Genomic DNA, 27,013 nt, shown 5'->3' with positions numbered 1-27,013 from the left:
CTGGACTCACACAAAAGCTGCTAGTTTCAGACCAGTCTCAAAAAACATCTTAAGCACTTGTCAGTGCATTCCTCCAAAAGCAGTGAGAGCTCAGGGGCTGCACAAGGCCCTTCTCTGACAGAAGCTCTTATGAATGAGAATCCTACAATCTGAAGGGCATGCACTACGAAGTCCCAGTGGCTTTTCGATCATCACTACTCATGTTAGAAGTGCAAGTGCTATTATTTATTGGTTTGGCAAGTACTACTCTTTAGAATACTGGGCCAACTAATTTCATTCAGAAATGAAAGTCAACGGCTTTGTTACATTTGTAATCAACAGCAGAGCACTGGACAAGATTCCTCTGTCTGTGCACAAAGTTTCTAAAATAAGTAAGAACCATGAAGATTTTTTTATTGTTCATATTTCAAGACAAATTTTTGCAGATGATTTACTCCTATCCTTTAACTTGCTTAGATCTGGGAAATGAGGGGGCAGAGACCAGCTAGGTGAAATGCATTCATTCAAAAGAAAAATTTAGTCAGGTGCCAATTTGTGGGAATTATAATTGCAGGTTCTGAGACGAGAAGGAAATGTCTTTTTCAAGTACAGATAAAAATAGCTTTCAGGGTAAGCTTCTAGTGCTAGAATAAATTAAACATTGTACTCAGTCACACTCACTGTATTTAACAAATGCATTATATTGGCCCATTTCCTCATAAAGCAGTCAGTGGGTCCAAAATTTTTAAGCAGTTTTAATGCACTTTTCCACAAATTTTGAAAACTTGGATTTTATGAATAGATCTCAAAAATAACATGCGCGTGATCGGTTTTGCTCAAAATCTACTTTTTCCAAATATTTACAGGTCAGTAAAGCCTTGTGATAGGTATTTCTCCTTGAACTTAATAGTCCTTTAACCAAAGGCTCTCTAATCATTTTATCCTGAAGCGTGCAATATTGGTATTTCCATATTCAACTAAGAGATGCACCAAACACATACTGTAAGGCAAGTATGATTCCTTGAATCTTTACAGCAGAAGTGATTCTTTGTTCTTGTTGTTTTGTTTTTACCAAGGTCCACTGCATAATTTTCTAAAGGTCTGCTTATTTTTGTGAAGTTGTGCTCAGCAGGAAGCTCTAAGCTTGGCCGGCCAGATGCTGCTCTCTACCTTCCCAGCTGGGAATTGTGGAAGAAAGCTGCAACTGCTTTGCGAGACCCTGGGAGATTACTTGGAGACTGGGAGACACCATTTATCTGGGGATCGGTCTGGATAAAATTTACCATTTGTCTGGATCCAAATCCAGATGGAAATCTTCTACTTGTAATTTCACTTTACATGCTGCAAATCCTTCTGTAACAGAAATTGCATTATATACATCACTGACCGATGCACGAAAAGGTCAAAGTTATAATCTACACACCATTATCAAAGCATCAAGGTTGAAGACTACCATGTCATCAGGTCCACCTGTTGGCATTCAAGGAGGCAGTTTCTGGAAAGCCACCCAAAATCAAAAGATTTCTTTTAATTTGATTGATCTCAGATTCAGAGCAATCTGCCTCACAGTCTGTCTTTGTCAAAGAAGGGAATGTCTCTGGCTTTCTTGTTCTTGCGAAAGAGAGAGAGAGAACGCTGTAGAAGCAGGTAAAAACATGGATTTTGTAAAAGCTATTAATACCTCAAGCAAATCTATCACGCCTTGCGCCTGCAGCAGAACTAGATTTCAACTAGTAAATCAAGTAGCAGATGGACCGTGCAATAACACACAGGCACCCGTTTTGAGATGGGAGATTTATTCTTCCCTTCTTTGTAAACATTTTAATTCCAGAATCCCAGCGCTACAATGCGGGCATCACCTTAACGTCCATGACACAATGTTCCAATGTTAGCTTCTTGACTAATGGTGGACTCTGGTGATAATGCTGTAAACTGCATTTCTTTCAGGCATGATCATTAATAAAAAGCATTCGAGACATCACTCCATCTCATACTGTCTGGAACATAACTGAGATGTCTGATGCCTTTTGGCTAGATACACACGCTAAGTTAAGGCTCAGCATGCAACGCTGAAAAAGAGCGACATGGTTGACTTCTAAAAAAAAAGGAGGAAAAGGGAAAACAGATGTCAAGGTTTCAACAAGTCAGTGCACACTGCAGCTGGCACCAGTACAAAACCAACACAAGTATGCTGATAATGTAGCATTTCATGTAACGATAAGGGCAATAAAATAGCAGAAAATGCAAAACCCTGAATAGGCAAACACCTTTCTCAAATTCCGGAGGGTCAGTTGGGCTGAACAATAATAGTCACCTTTTCAATAACCAGCTCATATGATCCAACTATTAAAGCTCTTTACGCTCAAGAAAAGTGAAAATTGAGAGGTTCTCTTTACTCCAAATGCGAAATGTGGACAATAAATCTCAAGTGCAATCCAAACACATTCACATGCATGCTATCTCATCACCATCACTCTTTAAACTATTTGGTAATAGTTTCCATTATTACAACAGATGTTAACAAGATGGATAGAAAGCGTGTAAATTAAACACTAATATTAATATACAAGTATCTAGCTAACAAAGCCACTGTTCAAATTATATGCTTCCCCAAGAGCATTTCTTGGGGAAATGATCAGAGAATCTGTCTCACTGGAAATACCTTGAATTTACAGTAGTTACTAGAAAAGTAGAGTATTTAATTCAGAAAAATTACTAAGCAGCATAAAGAGGGTCTACATGTGCAACCCATAACTGGAATCTGGTGGAATGATTCTTTTAACTGGAAAGTCATTATCACTGGCTTGGTTCCTTAAGACGGAACAAAAAAGTAGGGAATCTACAGCAGGCAGAATCTAACTTACAAAAATGTACAGCGTGAAAGAGTTCAAGGCAATAATCACAGCAATCTGAAACTTTTAAGTCCAGCTCTGTGGAAGACATACCTCAGTTTCCTTCCCATAATATGGTCAGAACAATGTCTTAGGCTGGTCTCAACAGTTACAATTTCTGAAGCACACTGAACATGGAGACTGCTTTGCCACAAAATTATCTGCTATTGAAACCAAGGCTACTGCTTTATTCTGTGAGATTCTCAGTACAGCAAGTTCTGGGACAAAATCTCACAAAGTAAAAAAAAAAATCAGCAGTTTACAGATCCATGAACTATCAATATTATAGCTGACAACAAAGAAACAAAGCAAAAAAAAATATCAGATTGACACTTAGAAGAAAGATTTTGCAAGGATAAGAGCCACAACTGACTACTTAAAAGAGTGAAGAATTAAAAAGAAACCTGTCGAGAAGTAGCTAAACAGAAAAATGCAGTGTCAGTTCAAGTTTAAAATAAATCCAGGTCAGCAAAACAAGGAATAAATGAACACAGCAATAGGAGGTAGAGGATCAAGAGGAGCTTCTTCAAGTACATCAGAAAGTTCCAGCACAACAACACAGAAAACAACTCCTTTGAAAACCCTATTTTGCAAGAAAACCTTTCTAGATCTCAGCAATAAACTGTGAAAGGAAATACTTTTATTAAGAACAGATATCCAGAGCTGTTACTCTTAAAATTAAAATTATTAGACTATTAGACTATTACAGTGCTATACCAATACCATTATCATTAAAATATACTTGTTGTCTAAGAAAACGTAAAGACAAATATTTGGCTGCCATGCAACCCTCTTGCATTCACCTGACATTCATACTGACCTGGCAGCTGCATATTTACAGATTCCACAAGCAAACAGTGTTGCATTCATGCTTAATTATTAGGAAGTTCAGCCTCATCTGTGCACCTTTAGGGTGATTTACTTTAAGCTGTGTCACAGCTCAGAGGGAAAACATGGAGACATAAATAAACGTCAAAGGACTTTGGAAGTGTGTTGGTGGTTCTTGACATACGAAGGTGCAACAAACTGCAGATGCACATCTCTGCTGGCAGCACAGCATTGCTTACATGCAATAATTGTACCAACAGTATTTGTCAAGTGTACTTGCAAATGGTACGCACTGTAACACACACCTGAAGAATAACTGACTCAAAAAACAAAAAAGACAAAAAAAAAAACAAGCACTGCACCTCCAGATATGTTCTTGTTGAACCAGGGGCCCGGAAGTCCAGCAAATCCTTCAGCTCTTCGGCTGTCCTTACGCAACTTTACCACCTTTTCTCTTTCAACTTGCATAACCTGTATTCTGATACTACTACCGATAATGAACTCTAACTCAAAACTCAGCTCAAATGCATTTACCTTTGAGATGCTACATCTTTGGGGAAATTATGTGATAAAGAAACATGAGAGAAGTCAGGCTATGAAATGTAGAAGAGTTTATTACGTTTGTAATTCAGGAGGCTGCTAGGTACAGATGTGTCAGAACAAGATACAACAACAGAAAACAGCACCATGTGGGGAAAGGAAATTTGCACCAAAAGCAATTTCAGCTGTGATAACGCCCTGCTGGGTTTTTGAATTTCCTTTTCACCCACTGATGCTATTCTTCAGCATAAAGGGCCAGAGCCACAGAAGGGCAATTTCTGTGCAGGGCTCAGAACAGCTAAGCTTTTGGCTCCAGAAGAACAACTCAGGCAGCTAAGCCTATACATTTCTCTATATATTCAATACATATCAACAGATCTAAAGATCCCAGGACACAATTTGCAACTGCTAACCATAAAGAATCAAAAAATTTCTGGTCTGTAAGAAGAAAAAAATACACACACAAAACAGATGAAGGTTTGTTCAAAGTGGTTATTCTCTACTAAGTTTAAGTACATCTGTGAAACATCATTGCCTGAATCTTTCTCCTTTGCTTGCATGTTTCTTGTTCTTGTTGTTGTTTTGTGAGGTGTGGGTTTTTTTGGTTAATCCAAAATGTGAAAGAATTGTGTTGGCAGTTCAAAAGAGGGAAAAAGGTAAGCATCTTAACCACCTGACAACAAAGATGGGGCTGTGGACAAGCTGACAGCTGAAGCCGGTTCATTTGTGCACAATCAAAAATAAATATATATAAATATCAGGTCAGGCAAAAGCAGCAAGAAGGAAGGAACTATACAGTCCACAGATGGTGACACACTTGGATGGGGATGGAAGCAATTATGAGCCAGTCTCAGTCCTGGGACTCTTCAAGGAGTCCTTGAACGATATTCACAAACATCAGGCACGTGACAGGGAATAAGCACTCTCACTTAAATTAATGGCAAGGCTCCAGTTATTCAGACTGACTTCATTAGTTTGGAAGTGTTATTACTTACTTTGAGCAAGCGCAGGTAATGCTTCAGAAAAAATAAGAGATGCCTTGCTGTCTTAATAGATTCTGCAACAGCAGTGTGATTTTGGAATCCCAAGCTGAATTCTTTATGTTGCTTAACAGAAAACCTGAAAAAAGTGGTGATGAATGCAGAGAAATGAGAGCTTCACAACTATGCCTGCAGAGCACTGTCAAGTGCCTTACTGTTACAGGGCACTCTGCACAGTTATTCTTTTCAATGTATGTTAGGCAGCAATGTATATGAGATGCATTTGTCTTGCATTAACTAGGTAATTACACTTTCTACCAGTGTGCAAGAGACAACCAACACCCTTAGCCAAGAATACCCCAAGTACCCGCCCTTACTTGAGCCTTCCTCATCATCAAATCAACTCTCTTGATCCCAAAAGACATTTCTTTCAATCCATTTTTGTTTTTATAGATGAAGTTATTTTGCCTTTTGTTCAAGCTGAGGAGCCTGTAGCACAACACTTCTTTGCAGGAGACAAGAGACTGACAGCATATTTTCCTTCTTAAAATAAAACAATCCTGAAAGCACACAAAATGCCTTTTGTCTACTTCAGAGCAGTAACTTGGTGTAGAAATCATCTACAAGGACCTAGACTAAGCTCTTAGTAGGAGCCAGAGAGTTTGCTACCAGAAGTGATGTATTCACATAAATCCAGAATTAAGAATCAGAAAAAAAGAATCAGAAAAGGGTTTCTGAATGTTGTTTTTCTTAGCAGTATATGATTGGGCATACCTTAGGCAGTAATATTTCTTTACAGCTGCTATAATAAAATTGTACTTCTTTTCCTCCGGCATTATACACAAAGAGGAGAATGCACTCACAAAAGTTCACTAAAAAAAATCAAACACAGAAAGTTCTTCAGTAGGAAAGAGAATTTTAAAAGCCGGTTCAGAGCAGGAGCAAAACTTTAAGTGCTTTGAATTACCTTCAAGAGGTATCTTACGCTTCTGCCTGTGGAGGTAGCTTAGAGCCTAAGCAAAAAACAGCCTCACTAGCCAACCTTCATAAACACCTGCACTTGGCATCTTTATTTGTCTCAAAACTTCCTGAACATGCAGATTAGTGCAGGAGAGGGGGGAAATGGGAACACAGGAAAGGGAAGAGAGCACTAATTGAGACTCTGATAGTGTATCTAAAGATCCTCTAGATTACATTTGAACTTAGCTCTGCAGGTAAAAGCTGATCACCCAAGTACTGTATTAATTTCTGTCAAGTGACCCAAAAGTTGCCGGAAGAACATTTTCGATGGGATCAAAGCACCTGCTGTTTTGAGTGGCACAGTGAACCAACCAACTCGAAGGCTCGGAAGAACATAAAGCTAAGTTACTAACTGGAGCATCTTAAAATACTTCCTGGGCAAAACCAAGTGCTCACCTTACTTAGCTGGCCGCTTCAGAAGGAATTTTGTCTTGATAAAGATCTGTAATCCTGACTGCGTGAAGCAGCCTTGTGTTAGCTCCTAACCAACTGTGAATATTCAGGGAATTAATATTGTTTCTAAACGAGACTTAAGTAGTTTGTGTCTATCTGAAGTGGTTCCAGTGGTCTGCATTCTATTTTAATTATCCAGAGCAGCCTTCAAATGCTCTGCGTATGGGGCTTCATCTCAGGAACATTATGAAGAGCTTGCCTGCTGTACCAGGAATTAACCATCAACCTTCTGACGTCCAATAAAGGCAGATGGCTGCTTGAAAGCAGCGCCACTTGCTGCTCCTGCGCCCCTGGACCACGCGTGGTGCACACCTGGAGAGGAAAGCGAGGGGTGCAGGTGGCTGTCTCCAGGAGGGAGCAGAGCAGAGGAGAGCAAAGAAGAGCAGAGCAGAGGAAAGCAGAGCACATCACAGCACATCACAGCACACCACAGCTCCCCGGGCTGCCGCTGCCGTGTCCCCCTTGTGCACCAGGTGGAGCTGCAACCTCACAAAGCCCAAACCACCGCTCGGCTGGGTGCAGGCAGCTCAGCCTCACAGCTCGGACCTCACAGCTTCCTCTCTGGAGGGGGTTTAAGTGTTCTGCTGGGTTTAATGTGATTTTTTTACATTGTTTTACCCTCTCCAACAAGGAAAATGCGGCTTCATACTCAACATCGTTATATCCAGATATTCTTAAAGGGAGGAAAAGGGAGCATAAATGGGCTCTCCTATATCCCCAAGAGCATTTTTATTGCAGAGCTCCAAGATCAATGACTTCGTATTTCTTAAAGATGAGAAATCTATTGTTTCCACCCAGGAAGACACCACACTTTTTTCCTGACATTTCAGATGCATTAACTTGCTTTCCTTAAAGCCGTGTTTGCCTACGAGCAATCTGCAAAGTAGTTCTTGCAGCGTGAGATTTGGGTTTCACACATTCCCCCATTTTTTCCTTCAGTTCACTTTCTGCTGCCATCACTCTTGCTCTTGTTCTTTATTTCTTTAGTATCTGCTGCCTCAACTACCTTATTCCCATCCTGTCGTCTCTCTGCTCACCCTTCATCTTCTGTTTCTTGCTCTCAGGCAGAAAGACCTGCCTTAGGGAAGTTGCAGGAGATGCCACACACTCGACACCAGAGCGAATGGTCAGGTCCCACCGAAGCGTCCTCCATCTCTTTAGTAACGTGGGACAAGAGGCACTACAGGAGAACATAACTATCACAGCCAAGAAACATCAATGCAGGTGTATGAACTGTCACAGGTAGTGGAATGAGTAAATTGTACCATTTGAATCAACACCCAAGTGTTGCCCTGTGTCACAAGGGCTGACTGCGAAACATGCTGGAAGTAAATGTTCAGTACACTTCATTTTGTGGAACTGCCGCAGTAAGTACTGTGCAAAAGGAAGCCAAAATTTCTGATCATTTTTTAAAATGATTTTTTGAAACTAATTGTAAAGGATAAGCAGCAGCACTTGCATAGGTTTAGAAGCAAAAAAAAAAAACTCCTGACAGGTGGCTACGAGCCTGTTCCTGAACAGATCATTCTTTTAAAAGAGAATTTATATATATATATATATATATATACATATATATATATATATATATATATAAAGGAGACAATCCTCACCTCCACTAATTCCTCCCACTTTTGCCTGTGCTGTGGGACCAAAGTCCTTACAGACTTTACCCGGAAATCAAATTGCAAAGTGACCTGTCTCGACTCTCCCCGTTTTTCTTCAAGAGGAAGGAGTGGTAGCTCTGTTTCACCTGGTCATGGGCACTTCAGTCCAGCTCTGGAGGGGGGACAAAATGTTATTTTCCCCTCCTGCATCACCTGCCACAGTGAAGGCACACGATGGTCCTGTAAGAGAGCAGTGCCAGTTCCAAAATCTTCTTCCCTGCTTCTAAAAGCTGAAGCATACCACACATGAAGTTGGAAGAGAAGCCTCCAATGCTCTTTTTGTTGCCTCTCTGATGCTCTGAGCTTACCTGCCAGCATGCAGTTAAAGCTATCTTAAGAGTACTAAAGAATAAATATTGAGTCCATCACATTACATGCAAAACTAAAAGCTCAAGCATGTTGTGGAAAGACATACTGAGCAGTGTTTCAGGACTGGGGCTTCTCTTTTATTATTATTTAAATGAGAGAATAACCTGTATGAGAGAATAAACAGGACGCCCAGCCCTGAGGAATGATAAACTGCTGTACCACTGTCTCTCTTCTGCAAGTCCCTTACCTTCCACTAACAGAAGCAAAAGATTTAACCCAAACTCAGTTACGGAAAACTCTGAAGTTTGCTTTAATTAATTTACCTGAATAACAGAAAATTCTTTCTGTTGCTAACCAGCACTGTTAAATCTGGTGACATTTACCGCGGGCAGACTGCAGGGGGCCATGCAGGCACATTTTGGATGCAAGGGGCCGTACAGCTCTGTAGCCCTGGAATTACCACGTGCTCTTGTGCATCTCGACCACAACAGGTGAGAATGAGATTCCCCGGATATCGATGCATTTTTTTTCCCTAGAATCTATCAGTAGATTTCAATTTTGCAAAATACTCCAAAATACATATCCTGCAAGGTTAAAGACTTACGCATTACTAAAATAATCCCATTTCACAAATAATGCTGTGTTCCTGTGCAATTCCATCGTCTGTTAGCTCTGCTTCCCAGCAAAAGTCCTCCAACAGCCACTCACTTTCTTGTTATAGTCTTCGCTGCAGTCTTGACAAATAGCTGTTTCCATGGAGATGACAAATGAATATCATCCATGTTGCAATGAGCTTCTGATTTCATCTTGAACCATTAGCTTTCAAACCACAGCTTATTCATTATTCATTTGCAGTAAGGAAATGGCCGAAGCCCAGAGCGTTACAGCCGATGAGGATCTGTGCATGCAGTCCAGAAGGAAGTGCATTTGCTATCATACAAAATGAACAAAACTCCCTGGGAGTAAAATAACAATTCTGAAAGCTGTCCTAAAGGCCTGCAGAAATTTTTCCCTCAATTAATAGCATGCATAAAGAAAGTGTGTGAATTAACATGCTTTTTAAAGATTCAGGCAGGCAAGGGAAAAAGCAGTAGGTGACACCTTTTTTTCTTTTTTTTTTTTGACACCACAAGAAGAACACTAAATGCTTTTCAAAAACTCAGGAACAGGCACAAACACATCATTAAGATTTCGACCTGCACAGCTTAGTAAGAACTTGTGCATTTTTGTGCTTTCTGACAGTTCTCGAGCATGAACCCAGGCTCTGACTCTCCGTAAGAACATGCCTTTCTTTTATCAGCCTGACACGTGACTACCGTCTTTGGTGGTTTGGAGGAAATCTAAGAAAGAGACAGGAAAATACTCTGTCTTCCCCTAACCAAAAATCTTTGCAGTTCTTGTGGTTATTTTTACAAAAAAGAATTTGAAGCTCATAAGCTTTCCACTCTGTAAGAATAAATGTCTCTGTTTGTCTGTTCAGCTTGGAGGAATATTTATTCTTCTAAATGGAAATAAATTAAAGGCAGTGCGGCTTTAAGATAGCCTATTACACTACCATACAGGATCAGTGCATTCCAGCATCTGCAGACATTTTATTTTAAGCCTTAAGACCTGCGCTAGAAAGAAAAAAATGCACTATTATTGCTGCAATTAGCAACTTCTCCAAGAAATTTTCGATCTTCTGCCTTGAGCATATAAGGGCTTCAAATTCCTGGTAATGCAAAGAACAGAGAATACCCTTTCTTAAAGGCTGGCACAAGGCTGGCCCCCTCGGAAGGAAGGAATCTGTGACCGGTGCTGGGAAGACGCAGCAGACGCACATGCGCTGCAGCACCATCACCTCATTTTACTGTCTGCTCATTACCTGCCACTGCTGGTATCTGCATCCAAATTTAATAGAATGAAGGTAGGCAGGAATTTTCTCCCTGCTTTTGATGCTGAAGGTGTTTATATGCACATGACCTGAACTACGCCTGTCTGGATGAAAGTTACTCTGCATCTGACCCAGGGAGACAGAACAGGACACATGAAAGTGGGACGTCCTTCACACTTGCCCTGGTTAATAACATCCGTGCTCCTACTGCCTGAGCGCTGGAGTTGTCCTGGGAAAAGCATGTCAATTAGGGTAAGTTATAACCAATTACATGTCTCATCATTTGAATTACTGTCCATTAAGAAGTGACCTGAGTTTATAGAACCCATTTCATTCCCATAATAGGCTTAATACCAGGGTGACAAGAGGCCAAAGGGTAACAAGAAATGATGAACAGAGATGGCTGTTACGTGGAAAGCAGACAATGAGCAAGCAGCTCATTTTCTCCACTAAAGCTACATGCCAATTTCATACTAGTATTTCACCTACTTCCTCAGATCATAATGCAGAGGCAGTGACTCCATGCTCCGCTGCACCAACAGCCATCTCCTTGAAGTCTCTTCGTATCTCACAGATGAGGCTTTATCCAAGCATAACACAGGGAGGAGATGAAGTAAGCAATAAAGGCCAACTCTTATTCATGTCAAGAAACACGCAGACAGTCTACACAAAGCTCTTCCCATGCAGGTTGCCACACACAGAGCAGCACTTCTATTAAATGATCTTTTCTGCAGGAACACCAACTCATCAGGGTCTTGTTGCTGCTGCAGATGGGAATGAGGAAGAGGAGGAAATGACCGCACAACTTTTGCAGCCTCTGAGGATTTGATCCACAACTTTTAATTTGGGGAGTTTTTCCACCCTAAACTCAAAATAGAAGCTGCAATTCAATCTGCCCATTACTGTAATTCACAGCAGTTAAGGTCTGGAACTGCCTCAGGTTTGAGGTGAGACATCTGGGACATGGGCTGTGAGAAAATGGATTTCTCTCAGACCTGACTCTTCTCTCATTTGGCAGGAAATGTGAAACGTTCTCTCTTCATCATGCTCTTCATTTGTCTCTGAGCACAATCCATAATGACCACTACAGCATGTTCTCATTCACAAGCACAAATCGTAACTTTCCTAGGAAGTAAAAGCAACAGGCAAACAGACAAAGCCATGGAAAGCTTTCACAACAGCACAGTCAGGATTCCAGCACTGAGCTAGATGACCAATGGAGCGAAGCATACGTTTTTTTTCCCCTGATAACGAAAAACAAGAAATCCCAGGATGGAACGAGGTGTTCCAGATACAGCGTCACTGCGCACTCCTTTGTAACACCCATGGATGAGAACACAAAAGGCGTATTTTTAGTGACCATGCTTACTGGAGATAAAATGACCACTGAATATCAACCCACTGTAGAGCACACTGTATCTTTTGAAAGATGGTGTGATGTTATTGTTGTGTTTGCAAATCCTTGTTTAACCTTAACTTCTCCTTGTTTGCTCTCTCATGTACTTTCATGAACTTGTCACTGTGCGTCTGCCTCCTACAGCCCTTACATTTTCCAACTAGATATGGAGAATTAATTCCTTATGCAGACAGCACAAGACAATCTGAACCACTAAGAAGTGAGCAAACATGGTCCATCAGCAGTAAAGTCACTGGGGCCACCCTGCTTCACCTGGTGCAGAAGCAAGCCTTACAGTCTGACAGCTTATTCTGGTACTATTTTCAGTCAGATGCTGCCGTGCACAATATACTTGACCCTTTGAACTCTACAGCTCCTGACTTTTTTTTTTAATTATTATTTTTTAAACACAATCCTGTATTTAAAACTGTCAAGTACCTTACAGCATCAAAACATCTGCAAGTTCAGATAACATCTATAGGAAAACACAAACTAGACATTTGTCTAACTTACCATTTTTGAGATGACTGCAAAGTTTGAAAATCACAGTCCTAAAAGTCCAAGATCAGAAACTGAGATGCAGGAAGGGCTAATTAGTAGCCATAATTGATTAATTAATGTACTGAGTCCTAACAGGGAATAAAGGTTCATCGCCCTCTACAATTTAGACCACATAGATTTAACCCTTAGGCCTAGGAACTCGCTGTTCTAGGTCCTATTCCAAGCTCGATTCCAGTCTGACCTTCCAAAAGCCACGAGGTGATTTGCTCCAGTTTAATCAGTGTGTTACAGCACAGACGTATTTTTCCATACATCACAAAGTGTCCTGATTTTGGAGAGTATTCAGTAAAAAGCATAATGCAGAGAAGGAAGTTAATTTTTTCCTTGAGCACTAAGGAAGAAACTAAATCTTCTGCATGAAACCTGGAATAAGATATAAAGGGTTTATCAATGAAAACTATTTGGCCTTTGTTCAATGACATGGTATTAAAGCAAGAGCACATGATCTTTAAGAAACTTTATGCTATTATCCCTTCTCCTATTAAAAAATAACTGAATTTCACACAGCACAATTTACTTTTTTATGCTGTGCAATACTGTGATACTAAGGCAGAAAACAGTATTTCAAGCACAGAAAATTTAATTTGCTTGAGTTAAATCACCCTACGCAGGGAGGATTTTCCCCCCTCACCAGCCAAGCACAGTCGATGGTGTGCAGTGAGCCTCCACGGGATGTGGCTCAACGCGGTGGCACACAGAACAGCATGGGTCACCTGTGTCACACCCGCAGGGCGTTACCCTGCCGCAGTCGGCAGTCAAACTCTGTGCGGTGTTACCAAACCTAATGGTCATTGCAACTGAAGCTTATGGACCTTACCACTTGGTAGAGAAAGTGGGAAAGGCTCAACTATGTCTTTGTTAAGAGCCTCAACAACCTATAAAAAAACAGGAGAGAGATGCTGAAAGCAGGACCTGCTGATTTGCAGAGCCACACTGCAGCATTTCTTCTCCGGCATTTCTATCTAGTGATTACAACAACGCGCCTTAGTTGTCTTTCTGCTTTCCTTCCTCATTTGAGTACCTAGGATGGTTCCCCACCACCTGCTAGCAGGGATCTCTCACCTGGAAATTGCAGAGAAGCTGACAACAGGATGGGAAGGCTGGGGCTACCTAAGGCACTGTTAGCTCTGAAGCCATGGAGAGCCGGTGGAAAGAAACCTGAGTGCATGGCATGTCCACGAGTGCAATCTCAAGCCCTCACTCACACACTCCGTATTCATCAGGTGTAGCTGGGGTCGTGCACACAGCTTGTGAAGACAGCTTTTTGCCAGCTTTGAAGCCCAGCTACAAGGCAGCTTCAGCGCTGAACAGCTCACCGTGCATCCCCAGAACACACACGTAACCTCCGCAGTTCCCAACCTGCTTGATTGCGAATCACAACCAGAATGTGTAAAACACTGAGGTGGCAGGACTGAAAGTCAGATCCTCTACAATTTTCAATTACCACTACCCTTCTCAAAGAAACTGTTTTTGTTTCGTGGTACTTCTTTTTCCTAATGTCGTCTTTTCAGCAGAAAAGAGAATTTATGCAATGCGTGGAGCTGGCTGTGCTACGTATAGATTAGTTATCTTCCACACGATCACCTTTGATGATTATCATGTTGAGACCCTAAACCACCTGACATTTTTCACACTAGTGTCAGTCCCAGAAAACAGCAGGGAAAGCTTCAGCAGCAGCTGTTCAGCTGCTTCTAACCGGCTTTGATAAACAACTCACAAGCGTGCTATAAGTTTGCTGTAGCCCTTCCATCCTCTGGAGCAGGGACTGCTACGTTACACTGAAAAACCTCATTTCTCTACCTTTGAAGACTCCATTTTGCTCAATTTTTAAGCTGCACGTGCATTATTCAAATGCACACCCCGCAGAAGTGTATCAAAACTGGACAACCTTTTCTAACACTCTACCTCCCTAGGGCAATTCCAGCCACCAGAAAGCACAAAGCAGCGTTAGCTACGACGACGTGCCCCTCCCGGCTCTATGGCACAAGAATCTGAAAAGCCCAATTTCTGCACGTGCAATTGCTGCTGCAGCCACCAGATGCTACTGCGGCATCACAACTGGGAGCTGGAGGCTGCGGCTGCCGTGCTCCTAACGGTGCCCTACTGGGGAATGGGCATTATATGGAGTCTTTAATTACACGCTCATACACTACCTCATCCCCTGAGCAGGTGTCCTTTGGAAGAGGATAATGAAGAAAGCTATTATCTGCAGGATCCTTCTGCGTTCGCTGGGAAAGTCAGTAGATATGTATTGAATGAAAGGAGACTGCGGGGAAAGAAGATGGTGTCACAGCAAAGCCTGGTGAACACAGTGAAGCTATGCTATCGCGGAGACTGTTAAAAGGGGCTGCCTAGCTGGGAGCCAGGACACAGACCCACTGTTCTGCCTATTCACAATCAAAGGATATTTGAAATGCTGTACTTCACCTTTCAGTGGTTCAATTCCCTCTGCAAAATGGGATAACACCTGCCAACATCACTGCAGTACCTTTGTGAGTATTAATCAAATACTGGCTCCAACATGTTAGCGCATTCACATATAACTATTAATAGCATTAAGACCTGGCATCACACATATAGTGGTGGAAAAATGTCTATTTAATACAAAGTCATTCAGGTAGGTTTTTTTTTGTTTGTTTGTTTTTAAGTAAAAGCTCAGTATGTACACGTACACACAAACACACCCCTGAAAAAGGATGCTTATCCAACATGCTCTAAGGACCCTTGACAGTATTTAATCTTTAAAATACAGTAGTACAACTTAAATTCTCTTCTCTTTCCAGGCACGGTGGAAGGAAAATTTAGAAACCACGGTTCCAGATAGGTCCTCCATAGCATGTCTCTAGGACAGCCAGAACACCCCTATCATTTCTTGCTCATTTCCTGCAGCAAAACTCTAGTTCTGGTTGCCCAGCATGGGGGAAACAATGGTGAAGTTCTGACATCAGGTGTATCACAGATGGCAAGATGACAACAGCTACGCTGGGACACAGAGAAGAGGAATGGGTGATGGAGCCCACAGTGACTCATTCAAACAAGCATTCAAACTACACTGGAAGCCTACATTTAATGCTTAACCATTCAGCCATCTGCAGTCCAGTCGCCCCCATCATGCTGTAGCTTCAGTCAATTTTTGCATCACCTCCTTTCTTATTTGCTACAAAAAAAAAAAAAAAAAAAAAAAAAAAAAACACACAAATACTGGTCTGCCAGCCTGAAGGTTTAAATCATGCAAAGAAGGGACAACTAGAACCAGTCAAACTCCTTCTCCCTCCGTGATGAGACCCACTTTTGTACAACAGCCACTGCCTACACACACTAGAGCTCAGCACAAAACAGCTCCTGTCCTGGAGGCTGTTCTCTGCAGCCGCAGAGTAGGAAGGAGGAGAAGAGGCACGGGGCAGAATTAATAGCTTAACTTATTCAAAGCAATGTCATCTCCAAATTGAAGGTAATCATACCACAAGGAAGAGAAATTATGTCTTTTTCCTTTTACTGTTTGCCTTAGGATTGCGATGTACTGATAAGCAATCAGGCTCGACCACTTGAGCTCAACATGCAGAATCTACAGTCTCTGAATTCATTTCCTTTATATATAGTATTTTTCCTTCATCAAAAGTAAGTCCTTACTTCTCCCTCTCTGCCATACCTGATTCCCAGCTCCTTTCCAGCACCACAGCCAGCTCACAAGCCCGAAGCAGATGTGCTGTCCTACCGCCTTCCATCAACCGCCTCACACTGTCAGAGCTCCAGCCTTCCCTGCAGGCATTTAAATGGATGGCGTGCAGATCCCTCTCCTCTCATCTTCCTTCTTTTCCTCTATCAGAGGAAACAGGAGCCTGTGACAAAGGCCAGGTTTCTTCCTCCTCTCTTCCCTATGCATTGCCAGTTCATCCTGCACCGCAGAGCATTCAGACAGCTGCACAAAGGGATGCTGCTGAAATGGCAGAGCTAACCTAAGCAAGCAGCGGGCAGTGCAGTCTGTGCAACCGCCTGGGGCAGGGGGGCAGGAGGCACAGAATGAGGATGGGGTGAAGGACAGGAGCAAGGGGGTCAAGGAGAGAGGTAGAAAGGGATAAAGGCTGAAAGAGCGCTGTTCAAAATCTGAAAAGGCTTCTTAATGCCAAGATCTTTCTGGGTGAGGACTTCAGTTCTGGTAGCTTTTCCCAGTCATTGCTCATACGGATCTTAGTGTCAGAAGTGGTTTATGAGCTTGCGGTTAACAAAGAAGGAAAGGGCTTCTCCTCTTATTATTTTGAAGGTTACCGTGATTTCAGATTTATTTTTTTTAAACGGCACGATAGTTACATTCCACTTTCTTAACTAAGTTTTGCAGGCTGTTTTTGTGCTGTAAGCCACAATAAGGTTACAGGCACAAAGGAAGGTGGATAAAAGATTATCAGGTGTTCGGTTGTGTCTGAGAGAGAAGAGCAACTAAATACACCTTAATATTGCCCCTTTATTAACACAGCTATGCACACCATAAGTTGAGCAACTCCATTATTCTACTGATCCATGATTTACTGAAAGTTTACATAAAACAAATAATGTTTTTTGTTTTATAAAGCCCGAAACTGGACTAGATTTTTTCAGTGGCTTTAAGCCCTTTGAACACTTTGCACCATGGTATGGCATCAACTCCAACACTACATAAGCATGGCCAGAACACTTGTCCTCGTTAGTTCCCACCAATTCCAAATTTTCAAGATCACAAAGACAGGCCATTGAACCAAGCCACCAGAAAGAGTCACGGCAGGAAGCAAAACCAGGGTAAACCGAAACAAAGCACTGTAACAGAGCACATGACACGGTGGTAGAACTTGATCTTTTAGTTTTGTAGTAAAATAGGTGCAACTACCTCGAAAAAGGAGAGTCTAAAGAAGCAAATTATAAATGCTTGCTCTTTTATTTGATGCTGATGCAGTCAATGCTTTAAGTCCCGTCAAATGAGCTAGAAAGTGACCTCTAGGGCAGAAGCAATTTCTGCAGAGCACCATGGGCTCTGTCACACTATTTCTCAGACAAGTGCTAGATTGCTGCTCTGGAAACGTGGTAAGAACAGGGAAGTTGCCAACTGAGCGCAGGAGTCTCATGTGAGTAACACTGACTGCAAAGGGCAGGAGAGGCCATCTGAAATACTCCTTTCCCTCCACGGGAGCTAGAGACCAACCAGTGGGAAACAGGAGCTACCTTCATCTACTCCATGCAGCTGCTCCTTGGAAGACATGGAGAAATCAGTACTAGTGCCATGTAAAGAGGAGTGTATTTGTCAGGACCTGTGTGGGAACCAGTCAGTGTGATAAGCCCCCAGACTGAAGGGATAAACATACGTGTCACTTGCTGTGTGCTGACAGAGAAACCTCCATGGATCTTCCCATATATGAGTTTCTTCACTGCACAAAGAGAGATGAGAATCAGATTTTTAGTTCGGTTTACCTTCCCACAAACAAGTCCCCACACAGTAAAGGAATGAAAAGTTAGTTTTTGTAGTGATGGACAGACAGATCATCTTTGGAAATGATGGGGGCAGTTGCTAGCTAAGGAACCTTCCACAATCCAGGGACTGCATTTTTGGGAAGTTTATCTTCAAGGGGTAATTACTTACAGCAGGACACCACCTGTCTGAAAAGCAATGCTTTAATAACAAGTGCCCTCATTCCTATCCGGCTCCACTCTTGGATCCTCCTCCACATCAGAAACCAGAAAGATTAATTCCCAGGCATCTTCTACTTCTATTGAAACCCAGTCCTATAAATGAAAACCACTTAATCCTCTCTGAGGTCTTGATCTTCTAACAACAGCGTCTCCATTTTCCCTGTACTGCTGGGTTAGAAAACAAGCCTCCAAACCTCCTTATCCACATGTGTTTACTACTGTTTCGCGGAGTGCAGCAGCTGGAGGCTTCTGAAGAGAAGCACAAATGCTGCGCTGTTCCCTACAGCTTATAGGAATGGCTTCCAGTTCTCAAATTGTGTATGTGCCTCAATACTTTTCAGTCTGGCTCCGCATTCATCATCAAATCCCAAGTGACAGAAAATCTTTCCCGAAGAGAGGGGTTGCAGGAACAATAGTTTTGTTTCTTGTGAAGAGTTTGCTCCTTTTAAAAAGTATTACAAGTGGTGAGAAAAGAGATTATTCTAAGTTAAACTTAGTCTAAGCTTCATCACCTAAGATGAAATCCTTCTCAAATTCCCAGTACAGTTCAGTTGGAGCATTTTAAACTAGCTTCAAGCAATGCCAGAAGGAATTTCACTTCTTTGTGAGCTTCTCCCATCATACTGATAGCAATCATGTTGTAACCATAGAAAACCTCTGAGAAATAGCACTCGGCTGGCCTAAAAACCAGCAATGCTGATTGTGATGGCATTTGACTGCCATTTTCTATTCACAAACCCTTTACGCTGTTGCAGTGCATGCTGTTATGCAAGGTAATTTTCCAGTTATAATGAGGTTTAAAATAGCTCGAGAGACAATCTAGAACGAAATAGAGCACATGTGGTAGGTATTTCTTTTCTTTTCCAGATTCATTACCAGCAAGGCTTCCAGCTACTTCTTGATGCACTGATAGAGGCGTGACATTATTTCCACACAATTAAGCGTAAGATTTAGATCTTAAAAGATCGATTCTGAATGTCAACTTAGTGCTGTTTAAATTCCTGTACGTTCATTCTTTTGCTTCAAAAGAATTCCCTTCCTTCTTTCTTTCTCTGAAATGTGATACCACAGTACAGGGAGAAGCAACTGCTAGGAAACAGCGGCACAAAGCATCGTGATGTCTGTGCTGCAGCCAGCAGGGGCATGCCCGCACCTCTGCAAACAGTCACTTTGGGGAAGGTGGAACAGCCCATCCTGACTCTCGTGAGGCTGCAGATAAACCGCTTCCAGGATCAGTCTGTTAACTTGAAACTAGCGTGGAAGTCTCGACTGTGTGATAGCAGCACAAAGACCCAGACTCTCAAATGCGTGTCACGATTATTATTTTCCAAAATGGACCCTTCAGAAGAAACAAGAGCAAAATGGAAACCACGACCCAAATTTTAATTTTCATGCTACAATAAAACTGTGGGTAAGGGTGGGGACAGCTGCATCTGGCTGGATTTTGCTGATCATGAAAAGTTGCCCCCCCGCCAACTGCAGTACTGTTAATAAAACAAGATACAGATACAGAGGACAAAAACAACAGAGCTACACATAATTATCTACATCGAAAGTGAAAAATTGAAAATGCCTAGACTTGCTGATTTCAGTCTCCCGGACTACTACAGTGTGTCTGAAAGGGGCAGGGAGCACCTGCTGCGTGGCAGTAGCTGTGTGTGAGCCACCAGTGCAGCAGAACACAGCCAAAGCACAATGACTGCTTGCACTTGAAGTAACCGTGCATGAGCTTTGCTGCGTGAGGGCATGCTGAACTGCTTCAGCACTGATAACTCTTTACCCTTCTATAATTTCTGCAAGGAGCTGAGTACGTGCCTGTGAAGGACAGACACACCCCATTACAGTTCAGGTGGAAAGACTCACCGAGCAGCACTCAGATGCGGCCTCTGGCTCAGCAGCAGAAGGCTGTCGTGCCCTTCCAGCTCACCAGGGACTCCTCCTTCCTTCTTCACCTTCACAGCCCTTTCGAGGATCAGAGAGCTCAACTGCTAGTTTTCGAATGGCTGACTCGTGAAGCAGCGCCATGTAATTCTCACTTTGCAAGGCAACCATCTCACCCAGGCATCTGAAGGAGAGCAGTCACGATTCTGCACACCATTAGCCTGCCAGGAAGCGCCTTGGAGAGAAGGCACACAGATGCCTGACTGCCTTCATAGACAAGTCTGTGTCATGCACTGACAGCAGGACCTTCTTACGTATCTGTACTACTTTAAATTAAGATGGAGAAGGCTGTTGTGAGGCCCTCAGTCACCTGTATCTTGGGAGGTTTAGCCAATTTTCTTCACACTCTTCTTTCTCTAAAGCCTTTGAGACAAATCTCAGTCCTGAGGTTAAAGCTATTTTCCAACCCAGAGAAAAACTCCAAGCATAGGGATGCAAGAAGTTTGGTATTTTTTATGTAATCTAACTGCATCCTTAATTCTAGCTTCTGATCAATCCTTCTGAAAATACTTCTTTAAATGCCCCTTCCATACAGCAAGGCAGGTGAAAACATACGAGAAGTAATAAGCAGTGCAATTGCAGGCAGACTGCTACCCAAAGGCCTTTTCATTATTTTCCTTCCTCCACAATATTCCTTTTAGAAGAGCAGTTCAAATGCCAGAAAGTGCCATTCAAGACCTCTCCAAGTACATCCGACATTTTAGTGCAGCTCAACCTCATTTGTCCCTTTGCCCGTCTGCCTCACCAGTCACCCAAACACTCATTCCCTGCAGATCAGTACGGAAGCAGACTTTATCTCAATTGCCATTTTCTCCTTCTTCCTTTCCACTAGAACGAGCAATGCTCTTTTCCACCACTGCACAGTGACCGAGCTTTCACTCTCAGGCACCAAAATAGGAAATGCATGCCTGGCTTTTCATGAAACCAACACTAGCATTTCACTGCATCTCTTCCTTTTTTTAAAAAATAAAAATCCATCCACTAATCTTCCAATAAAGACTTACTAAATGCTCAATTTATCTTCAGGATAAAGACCAGTTAATTGGCAATGTAAATTGTGTTACCTCTGAAGTAGTATTCCCAATCTGAAGATTACTGGCGAATAGAAACAAGTCTGAAATGAATACACCAGCACACACTTGCAACTCCAAGAGAAGATGCTCCCTTTCTTTCAGTGGCTATACACTTCTTGTAGAACAATGGGTATAACCAACTGGAAAAAAAAAAATCTATTTATTAGTTGTCCAGAACCTGTGGCTTGGCCAAGCACGATAGTATGGGCTAAAAGTCTTTCTTGGTTTTGTGGTTAAAGAAAAGTAATTTAAAATAATTTTAATCAAATCACACAAATGAAAAAAAAAAAAAGAGAAATAAATACTATGACAAGAAAAGCTGTGAAAGACGGATAACTAGTAAGAAAATAAGACAGAGGTAAATTCTCACCTCTGAGAATTCAAGATAATGAATATGTTCCAAGAAAATTAAGAACAAAAACAGTAGCACAGGTTCTCTATGGATCAGGATGGCACAGTTGTTAATAAAGTTGGATAAAATGCTTGTCTATCCTGGGAAATTGTTACCATACCAAGCAATGATGAGTTATGTTCCATTCCCCTGATAACTGAAGATGGTATCAGAAAGCATCAGCTACAACCTTTTAAAATCAGAAGAGCAGTGTCAGTAGCATCCAAAAGTCCAGAAGAGATTAGCTGAAAAAAAAACAGCCCATCTTGTTGATATATAAATCTTTAGCTATTACAGATTTTTTTTAAAGACTGGAAGGGTACAAATAAAAAACAAAAGGTCATTTCAGATATCACTGGCAGATGTGCTCTAGTTAGCCTGACATAAATCCTGAGAAAAATTATGCATTTGGGAGATAACGAAGTAGAGGATAAGAAAATAATTAGTGTCAATGCAGTTCTGCACAAAATCTATTTTGTCAAGCAAGCCTGTTTTTATTTTCTGATGAAATTACAGTTTTGGTTGATGAAGGTAACTACACAGATGCAACAGACATAAGCTTAGATGAGACATTTGAGTTGTTATTGCACGATGATATAATTTAAAAAGAATAGTGCTATTCAGTATCAGTAAAGCACATAACAACTGGATTAAGCTGCCTGAATTAACAGTTCTTAAACAGTATCTGGAACTGGGAAATCACCTTGAAAAGGCAGCATTTCCAGCAGAGATCCACAGGGATTGGCACTCGGCTTGATGATTTTTTAACAGCTTTTTTTTTTCAGTCAGTGACCCAAAACTAAATATAATAAAGTCATCGCTGATGAGATTTGTGAGCAACAGGGATAGGCGTAATACGTAGGAAATGCCTGGCAAATCATGTTTTATAGATTTGTACTCATTCCTCAGTGCTACTCTGCGCCCTGAGGTGCCACCTGTACAAGTAAATCGACCGTTTCCCTAATGTGGGAGGATGCTCAGACCAAGAAGCATCCCAAGAAGGCTTCCAACGATTCAGTATTACAGACAACAGAGCTCCAGTGTCAGGAGATGTCTTCCAGGAAATGTCTTGAAGACTAAGAAAGACAATGAGCAATGAAAAACATATATGAAACATGACATATGAGACAAACTGAGCATTTGAGAGTTATTTAGGCTGGAGGGAAAAATCCTAAGCATGTGTATATAGAAGGGACTACTGCATGGGAAAAGCATACGTAGCTTGGACAGGAAGAAATTTTATTGTAAACAAGGAAGATTTAGGTTAATCTTCAGGAAATAAACTTTTTGACAGCAGTAACAGTAAAGTACTGGAACAGATTCCTCGGAGAAGTTGCAGATCTCTTGACAGTTGAGGTTTCAGATAAACACATGCCAAGAGTTGCTCCTGCCTTGGAAAAGGGAGGTTGAATCAGTGAGCCAATGACCTCTTCAGAGCCTTTTCAAACATTTTTCTTCCACAATACCACAGCACACACACACACACACACAAAATAATGCAATTCCCCACTTCTGGAAGAACAAATATCCTTCTCTTGTATTGCCAAAACCTAGTGCATTTACTGCACATCTCTTAACCAGCACAGATAAAAACATCTGCAAAGTCACAGAAAGCCAGAATCTAGAAATTTATGAGCTCTGCTCAAGTACCTTCTTGTATTGACAAAAGTAATTTAAAGACTCAGACACCTTTCCTGAGTCTTTAGGTAAGATCTTTAGATAATCCCAATTCTGCTGCACAGAGAAAAGCCTACTTCTGGATCACTCTACCATGGGTTTTCTGGTCACCTCACCTGTACAGGTACCATTATCTGTACAAAAGACAATGCTCATGCTTGCTAACAGAATCGACCTTGAGAGATCATCGGGTCCAACCCTGCTGCCAAAGCAGGTTCCTTAGAGCAGGCTGCCCAGGTAGGCGTCCAGACGGGCCTTGAATATCTCCAGAGAAGGAGACTCCACAACCTCCCTGGGCAGCCTGTCCCAGTGCTCCGTCACCCTCACCGTGAAGAAGTTCTTTCGCATGCTGGTGCGGAACTTCCTGTGCTCAATTTTGTGGCCATTACCCCTTGTCCTGTCCCCACAAACCACTGAAAAGGGGTTGGCCAAATCCCTCTGTCTCCCACACTTCAGGTATTTGTAAACATTGATAAGATCCCCTCTGAGTCTTCTTTTCTCAAGGCTGAAAGCTTCCATGCTAACATAAGGTGTCAAAAACAAATGATGAAAACCTGAGAGACTGAGTATAATCACTGAATAATCGGTCTGAACTATTCAATTTTGCTAACTTCCTGAGACTGGTAACATTAGGATAAAAGTCCAACTTCTGACAGAAAGTAGCTTTACTTTCAAACAAGATTTCTGGCCTTACCATTACATAGAAAATGGACTTTGAACACCTCCTCTCCCCCATTGACTGTACACAGAACTAACATTTTCAGAACTTTTTTAATATGCCTGCAGCTTAAATAATAGACATACATAAGACCGTATCTTACAGTCATCAGCATTTTAATATAAAGTTGAGATAGAAACTAAAAAGGAACTGAAAAACATGATCACTTTTGCCATTTGGGAATGTTATCTGCCCACTCATCACCCCAGTTTAACACATTGAGAGCACACAGCGTTTAGAATGAAATAACTTTTTTACTGGTTTATATTTTTCTGTGAAGGATGAGACTAGATTTCTGTAAAAAGAATTGGGATTGAGTCTGAGTTCTGTCAAACAGCTATTTATAAATAACACTAAATATAATTTTTGTCCATACCATTTGTAGATGGTCTATTATTTGTTTATTTGGGGTCTCCAATCCCCAGCTGGAATAGGGGCTGTGTAAAGGAGGTACTTACGTGCTTATTGTTTCAGGATGACAGGTAATTTGTGAGATTAGAGCTACAAGGATGCGAATAACGCGCAGGGGAAGAAGCTGACACATTTCTACTATTATTACCCAGAAGACAGAACAGCCAGTCAGGGCCTGCCAAAAGCTCCAGCTAGCCAAGATCATCTCTGACAGCAGCCAGAGGTGACTTTGAGGGAAAAACGAATGGAAAATGCGTTCAGTGATCTTGCTAAGGTACGCAGGCGGATGACTAGACCCTGATCTGAGGTTGAGTTAACTGCAAGACCGTGAGAAACTGCTGGATGTCCAACTGACAGCGTGAGAAGCTGACAGAAGTCACAGATGACACCCAGAGGAATGGCCAGACCTGGCAGGCGCCTAAGGGAAGCCACGACCAAACCTCACAGCTAAGTGAAGGCGACCACTAGGGACCTCTCAGGGAGCACGGCTTTGCAAAGGCAGCAGTGCCTACTTAAGCCTTATCACTAATACCACGCAAGACCCAGATAGATAAAGTATCAGAAATAAATTTGTTGCGATTTTCGCAGAACTGGGACTAATGGGGAAAAGTAATTTGCAGCAGGTTGTTCACTGGTGAGAGACAAGACAGCAGAGAGACATCAGGGTGGACAGGGAAGAACAAGAACGGGAAAAATGCCAAAAAAAGGGATACAAAGAGCCTGTGGGTGCCAGCAGGCTGCCAGTCAGTATGCTTGTCCACCGCAGCTTCCCCCATCTTCTTATCAAGGTCTCTCTCTGACTTGTTTCTGTGAAGACGTCTTCTCCTGCTGAGCGTGTGCTCGATGTGACTGCCAGCAGCACTCAGGCTGCAAGAAGGCTGAGAGGTCTGGAAGGCAGCAGCTGGAGAAAGGGCTGCAAAGGGGGCTGACCCTTAGGACCAGGTCCCAGTGACAGACCCAATGTCTAGCAGCGGCTACTGGAGGGATCTGTGACCAGTAACAAGCCCCTTCCCTGCTCAGCCAAACAGGCACAGGATGGGGCTGCTCTGTTCGTGTCCGAGCACTGCCTGTGGTCGTGTGGGTGCCACCAAAGGCACTGCTCCATCTCTGTGCTCATCGGTGAGGACGGCTGCACATTTTGTGTGCACACTCAAATCTTTGGCATCACTGCCAGCTGCCCCTAGGGAGTGGGAACATCAGCCATGTCTTACAGCTTTCAGGCTTAGGAGGAATCTGCGGCTGCTAGAGCTCCACAGAGTCAGCTCTGTGGCATCAGGAAGGAGAAAGCCCCTGTGCCCCCAAACCCATAGGATGTGGCTTCTCTTAAACAGGTCCTTCCCCTGGGATATCCTCTTAGTCTCTGGAAATATCCATACAAGCATCCTGACTTAGAGATCTGAAACACACTGGTGCATACTTAATAGGCCATGATAAACTAATCCTCACGAACATGACCAATCTCTTCCTGAATTCATTGACACTTTTGGCTTTCACGGTATTTTGTGTTCCTGAATTAAATTCAAAAACTCAATTTCTGCTTCAGATCTATCACATATTGCTCATGAGATGAGAAACAGTGAACACTAATTCCCTATTTATCTTTCTCACATTATTAATGACTCTACAGCCCTTAGCTCCATTCTCGTTTTGCTGTCTTTTCTCTCCACAATGAAAAGCTTTTGTCTCAGAATAACTTTCAGGTCTTTTTTCCATGTCCTCTACCCATGCCTGTACATCTTTTAATTTTAATTTATCCTTCTTAAAACAGGGCTGGGCAGGACTGCAAGCACAACTTGAGAAGAGGATCAGGTACATCTGCTGTTTTGTCACCAAACCACTTCTAACAGCCTCTTTGTGTCCCTGACCACTGTTGAGCACTGAGGCTGAGGCTTTCAAAATACAACCCATTTCAACTTCAAGATCTTTTTTCCTTAACATAAGAGTTGATTTAGATTTTTTTTAATGCCTAGTTGGGTGTGTTACTTTGTTATGAATCGGATCTTACTCCCACCACCTGTTTTTCAGCTTTTCATTTGTTACAGGTTATCAAACTTTTCTTTCCATGATGCTCCCTTACTTATGCAGCTATACTCCAACCATCTGAATGCCACTCAGCTCACCGTTTTTTCACTGACATACAGAGCGCCACAGAAATGAACCTTGAAAAGAAATCCAAACAAAGACAGGAAAACCTACAGGCAATTTATACTGGATATTTCACATGCAAGAAATATCGCTGTCATAACCAAAAGAAAACAAAATAACCTTTGCCTATTTAGTTATAAGCTATATTTACCACATAATTTAATAATTTTGAAATGTTTGATACGGAGCCAAGCTTCCCAAAGTTCAAATACTCACAGATTTTTATTTATTTATTTTTTAATAATTTTTGTGTGTGCTATTCATTCTTACCTCTATTTCTGGACCCATGACATTTCATTAACTTATGCTAACAGGGGGCTTCCGCAGGAATAAATGTCATGTTTTGCTGCATTCAAGTTTACTCTTCACCTGCAAAAATTCTATGTATTTTATTATCCAGACTTACCCGTTGACCTCTCAGGCATCTTCTCACACATTGGATCTCACTGCTGTGATGAAGGCTTAGTCAAGTGAAAGCAAAAGCATCAAAGAAAAGAAGTGCAAAGGA

At 41.9% G+C, this 27,013-nt stretch overlaps 1 protein-coding gene across 7 annotated transcripts in view; it reads right to left on the bottom strand.

Annotated features, from left to right (window-relative positions):
- The window catches only part of DCLK1 (doublecortin like kinase 1), a 243,785-nt gene that overhangs the window by 130,949 nt on the left and 85,823 nt on the right, over positions 1-27,013 (bottom strand). The window contains exon 1 of one of the 7 annotated variants that reach the window (XM_080602956.1): positions 11,027-13,626. The exons of the other annotated variants lie outside the window; for them this stretch is intronic. The gene's annotated coding sequence lies outside the window, so the exon portion shown is untranslated. Of the gene's footprint in view, positions 1-11,026; positions 13,627-27,013 lie in introns of those variants that run through there. 7 annotated transcript variants of the gene reach the window in all.

The sequence above is a fragment of the Anser brachyrhynchus genome (genome assembly GCF_964034855.1).
Source record: "Anser brachyrhynchus genome assembly, chromosome: 1".
NCBI lineage: Eukaryota > Metazoa > Chordata > Aves > Anseriformes > Anatidae > Anser > Anser brachyrhynchus.
The sequence above is the reverse complement of the archived record's forward strand: the minus strand, read 5'-3'. Positions and strand labels throughout refer to the sequence as shown.